Source organism: Notolabrus celidotus, chromosome 2, assembly GCF_009762535.1.
Source record: "Notolabrus celidotus isolate fNotCel1 chromosome 2, fNotCel1.pri, whole genome shotgun sequence".
In the NCBI taxonomy this organism is placed as follows: domain Eukaryota; kingdom Metazoa; phylum Chordata; class Actinopteri; order Labriformes; family Labridae; genus Notolabrus; species Notolabrus celidotus.
The window spans coordinates 32698329-32704328 of record NC_048273.1 but is presented as its reverse complement, the minus strand read 5'-3'; the positions used below and the strand labels follow the sequence as shown (position 1 = coordinate 32704328).

General features: G+C 36.3%; 1 long non-coding RNA gene across 2 annotated transcripts in view; it reads right to left on the bottom strand.

Annotated features, from left to right (window-relative positions):
* Positions 1–256: 256 nt before the first annotated feature.
* The window catches only part of LOC117805727, a 33015-nt gene continuing 27271 nt past the window's right edge, over positions 257–6000 (bottom strand). Inside the window, exons 3-4 of one of the 2 annotated variants that reach the window (XR_004629503.1) lie at positions 569–631; positions 257–453 (exon numbers count right to left, since the gene is read on the bottom strand). This is a non-coding gene — a long non-coding RNA (uncharacterized LOC117805727). The remainder of the gene's footprint in view (positions 454–568; positions 632–6000) is intronic. The other variant, XR_004629504.1, reaches the window with a different exon arrangement.

Sequence of the window (6000 nt, the reverse complement as noted above, 5' to 3'; positions counted from 1 at the left end):
AAATATAACCTTAAAGCTGAAATTTCAGTCGTGCTTTTATGAGACAACAGCGATATACAATGTATTTTCCGGTCAAAGGTGTTATAATATCATGAAATCAGCGCGTTTAAAACATATATTATGAGAGTAACAAAATAAGCTATCATTCATCGCCGCAATAAAAGGCAGAAATATCCAAAGATTTCATCCCGAAACACTAAAAACCATGGCGACATCTCTTGCAGAAATATAGTATAAAAAATAAATGCCAGCGAACAAACGAGATCAAAAAGGTGCAGTGTGTCTTTAATTCCCTGCCTTTGTGGCGGCAGCAGCTGTAGCGGGGGCATCCCAGGCGAACCACAAAGCCAAGGGTTAAAGACGATACCATGCTGACTCTCCCTGAACGACATGCCACGCCATTTTACCAGCTCTTTATTTCCCCGTCATCGCAAAACCAGCTCCAACTTCCTGCTAGCTCGCATGCCATTCAAGGACAAGGATGAGAGAAGAAGAACGGGGGAGGAAAAAAAGCGGTGGAATCAGTGTTTCAAATACATTAACGGAAGGTCATTGTCTGCGGGCTTACCCTGGGAGAGACGCAGAGGGCCTGAACCTGCCAGAACCTATCCACAGCGACCGGGAGCGGGACCTGCGAGAGACCAGAACAACAAAGACAGTTTGTGACAAAGCTGAGGCGCCGCAGTCCGAGAGGAGTGAAATCAAATGTGACATTTTTCATTTATTTGTAAATGGCTCCTTGGCGGCACACTCACTCGAAACGACAGTTGGGCTCTTACCAAGTTAAGGGGAGCTGATGGTAGAATAGAGGGATCCTGACAGAGGTTGTAATGAGATGCCGCATTAGGGCCGCTCTCTCATCCACTCTCCCCTCTCTCGCCCAGGAGCACGCCCTTCACTTCCAATCTACTACCCCAACCATTTGGAAACGGTTAACCCCACGGAAAAACTACACTAACCCTCTTTGGTGCTCTGATAAAACCTTCTTTGTGGGTTTATTTTGTCTGAGATGCCTTTGATGCTACAAACGCCTTTGTCAGAAGGATTTTGGAGCATTTGGAGCCTTGGATAGGTTGGAAACCATTCACAATACCTGCCCCAAAATAGGACTTGAAGCATTGCCTCAGGCTGTAAAACACTGACTTGCAATAATAGAAAGTAACTATGTACAGTTATTTAGGTACTGTGATCATGTACTATTTTCAGGTATTTTTATTTTGAGTAGTTTGGTTTTATTGCACTGTGTACTTCTTATAGACTGCATTCAAGAAGAAACTATACTGTTACACAGTTATTGCTTGCTCACCTTTGTTTCATCAAAAGAAAAAAAAGATCACATAACAAACTTCACACAGTGAAACAGTGTGTTAAGATCAAAGAAGAAGTCTGTGTGCATGTGGTTTTAACAGATGTACTGCAAGCTATGCTTCAAATGCCTTGGAGTTAATGGCAGCTCCAAAAGATATCCCCCCTTTGAACGTATTGCATGGTTCATTTAAGTTTTTGTTCAAGGACCAAAGTTAGACTAATTCATCACAGATGAAAAATCAACAATTGGTATAATGTACAAAAAATAAAACAAATAAATCTTGGTTGGTTATCTCAGATACTTCAGATTTCACTCAGGACTTTGGGGAAAGTCAACCCAAAGGCTGACATTAAGTGGACTCAAACTTAAAGTATGGAGGTAAAAGCTAGCTCCCTACTGCTACTACGACGGTTAAGTCAGCCTTTAATGCAATGCAGTACACAATGGAACACAAGCCAATTTCACATCCACTTTCTATACTCTTATTTATCACTCAGTAAATCTGAATGTTTATACTTTGCATTATCATTTAAGACACATTCATCCGATGGCACTCCTGAAATACATCAAAAGTATGATTTTTTGAAACAAAATGAGGTTTTCTGTTTGGATTGTTGTAGTATGTGCGGTGCATGCAAACAGTAATAATAATAATAATAATGATAATAATAATAATAATAATAGTAATACTGCATTTATATAGCACTTTTCAAAACAGGTAAAGTGCTTCACAGTGGGCAATAAAAACAAGAAGAAATGCAAAGCAAAATAAAGCAATCACAAAAAAACATACAGCCTTATGATATAGTAGACTGATTCATCTGTACAATGTTGTAGTGTATATTTTGAATAAATGCTATGTGATGCCTTAGATAGATTAGATATTCAATATATTTTATTTATAAAGGGACCATGTATATTGAACATGAATGTTGCAATTGTATGCATTGTACCAGAGTTAGCTTAGAGTTAATATACATTTTTATTTTACATCTGCCTTCCCTTGGCAGGTGACATTTAAAACATCACATTGTTATAAAATACACAAACACAAACTCTCTCTCTGCACAACCAACAACAATTGTGGTTTTCAAGTTAAAAACATAGAGTACTTCTTAACTGAATTGAAGTATACAATTCATACTTGAACCGTTAAACTATACTATACTATACTATACTATACTATACTATACTATACTATACTATACTATCAATTTAAAATCAGGACTTTTTCCAACACTGGTGATATGTGTGCCATTGTGCATGGAGAAAATATGTTAAACCACGAACATGAGTGTTTGTACTATGAAAAGTCACATTAGCCCTACCAAGAGCTCTTCAACATCTGATCCGCCAGGAATACAAAACTTATCATCATTTAAAATGACTCGACAACCATTTGAAGTAATGACTGAGTCATAATTTTCCCCTATAAACTGGGTCAAGCTGGAAAGAAGTCTCAGTGGAGGAGCATGCTAGGAAATGAACTATTACCCTACAAGTGTGTGTAGTGCCCTCTAAACTGTCCTCACAGATTGAGAGAGTGTGCTATACAGTAGGCAGGGTGTGAGCAATGAGTTATGTACTTCATTAAGCTCAAGTAATTTCCCTCTCTGGTGTCACGTCGCCTTCAATCCATCCTCGCAGCCTTGAGCTATATTTAGCTGTCCGGGGAACTATGCGACAGCTCATCAGAATAATGTAGGTAAAGGTGTTTAGCTGAGACCAAGAAGTACAAGAGATTCTGACCTTATTTAAAAACTTATACTTGAATAAAAATGTGTGGGTTTTCAGTCGAAACTTATTTATCATCCCTTAGAAAACATTTCCCTTATGATTCTATTCATTGAGTTGTATGACTCACCTGCAGGATCTTAAGTCTCCAAGATGCTCTATTCAAATTCTGATTGTTTGGCCTTTACTGGATAGGTTGAAGTTAATTAACTTCATCTATTCAATTCTCTTTCTGTAGTATATTAGAAGTGTTTTTATGAAACCTAGCAGATTGTAAAAATATTGCCACAGCAAGATGAATACTGTGTCATGAATGCAATGACGCACAATAATTCAACAGTGATGCGTTTGTTATTCTAAGTTCTGTTATTTCTTTAGTAGAGGAAGAAAAAACTGCAGCATGAAAGTTCTATTTTTCACTTGGATAAACATTATGTCTTTAAACTGCACAAATGTATATGTCCATATCGAAGATGTATTAAATGACAATGTGTAATGTCAAAGGCATTGCTTCGGGTGACAAATCAACCGAGGATTATCACCCTTCATCACTCATTCCTTTAAGCTGTAAAACTCTTCCATGTCCTTTTGATTCCACAGTGTGTTACTTCCATGTTGAGTTCAGTCCCACACCAAGCTGCAGCAGGCAGCTGTTTTATATGAATAAACTCTAATTAACTGGCAAAGTTAGGGACTAGCTAAAAAGAAATGAAACTAGGAATAAATCTTTTTTTTTCTCAAGAGCTGGCAAAGAAAGTGCAATGAATAACCAGTTTGTACTGTAATTATTTGGCTGTTCACCAACTTGTTTGCCTCATCAAATGCATGAGTTATTACTGGTAAAGGCTGCAAAAGGTTCACACTTACATGGGCTACTCTTACTCTGTTACATTTTGGGAAGGGAGCTGCTCAAGGCAAATTGTTGGTCCCTTTAGAAAACCAGTTGTAACTCATGTAGAGCAGCGCTTCCCAAACTTTTCAGCTTGCAACCCCCAAAATATAGGTGACCGCGACCCCACACTGTCCCTCAAAGTGATTTAATGTGGCTTCATTTAGCTGGTCTGCAGAAAATGACCCTACCTATATGAACATGTGGCTGTGTAAAGGACTATCTTATCTTATCTTTATGATTTAACTTACTGCTACTGATGCTTTTGATAATTAACTGTTCACTAACCCTAAACTTAGGGGTCACCTGGCAACAAAGAAAGGCAGAAAACTCATTACATTTTCTATTTTCAAGGTTTTATTTCAAGTTTAACTACTATTTTTGTTGATATTTTTTACTGTAATGGGTTAAATGTACTATTTTTAGATCATTCAAAAAAAAAAAAATTATATATATATTCTGGAAGACATCTCACGACCCCCCAGGGGGTCCCGACACACTTTGGGAACCCCTGATGTAGAGCATACTTGTAAAGGGTGATTCATTCTAACAAAGCCACGTATACTTTTACAAGATTCTGCAGTTACAGAGGCTGTTAGCTTTGCTATAAGGGTTTTGGCATTTGACCTTTTTTTTGTTTTTGGTTCACTAAACTTGTTTCATCTTGTCCCAAGCAGCACCATCATTCCAGCATTTAAAAATATGAACTACATTCCTTGAACACAACTTGTCAAGCTCAAAACTTCAGGCAAAAACTAGCTATTAGCATTAGGCACATATGAGCCTTTGAGCCTGTTTTCCTTCATCTTTAGTTGAGGAAAAAACTTCAAGAAGACTGAAAATTGGACTTTGCTCAGTTGGTCAGAAAAATGACTTCAAATAAAAGTTCATGTTGCCCCAGACTTGATGAATATTCCAATGAACATCGTGAGGTGACTCATGCCAGGGTGGCTTTGATGCTGTGGTACTGGCCTGTGTAGTCTGAATGTGACAGGTGTTTTCACTTGTTGCTTGATTAGACCTCCCCGAGACTGTGTGTACAAACTGTGCAACAAAACATCTGCTGTTTTATCTGTTAATGCAAGACAAGTTATTCTTTAGTTTATGTCACTTCATTTAATTAATATATATATCTACTGTATATATACACCAGCTTTGTTACAGAAGAGGATTCAGAACACTGGAAAAAAATAAGACTTTGTATTTTTTATCCTGAGATTTAAGTCAGTATTCTCATAAAAAAAGTCAGAATTTTAAATAAAGAATCAGAACTCTGAGAATAAAGTCAGAATTTTGACTTTAATCTCAGAATTCTGACTTTAATCTCAGAATTCTGACTTTAATCCCATAATAAAAATTAAAAATATATATTTTTTCCCAGTAGCCCGAATCCTCTTCTTCAATCTCAGAATTCTGACTTCAATCTTTGAATTATAAATCTAATCTCAGAATTTTGACTTTAATCTCATAATAAAACATTTAAAAAACTTTTTTTTCCCAGTAGCCCGAATCCCTTTCTTCTTTTTAAAAGAATTTTGATCTCAGATTTCTGATGTTAATCTCATAATTCTGACTTTAATTTTAGAATTCTGACTTTAATCTCATTATTCTGACTTTAATCTTTGAATTATAAATGTAATCTCAGAATTCTGACTTCAATCTCATTATTCTGACTTTAATCTTTGAATTATAAATGTAATCTCATAATTCTGACTTTAATCTCATAATTCTGAATTCAATCTCATAATTATGAAATTAAAGTCAGAATCCTGGTTTTACTCTCATTAATCGGTCTTTATTTCTAAGACCTCTGACTTTAATCCCAGAATTCTGATTTCAGTCTAATTATTCTGTCTTTTTTTTCAGAATTCTGACATTAATTTCAGAATTAAAAAAATATACATTGCACTTTTTTTTTCTTCCAGTGATCCTTATCATGTTCTGCAGTTTGCAGACCTCATTTTAGCCTGCAATACAAAGTTGTCGCGTGTACTGGAGTATGAATACCAAAAGGCACTGAAAACATCTGCATGAACAGCCTTTAGAGGTTCTGAATTGAAATGTTTAT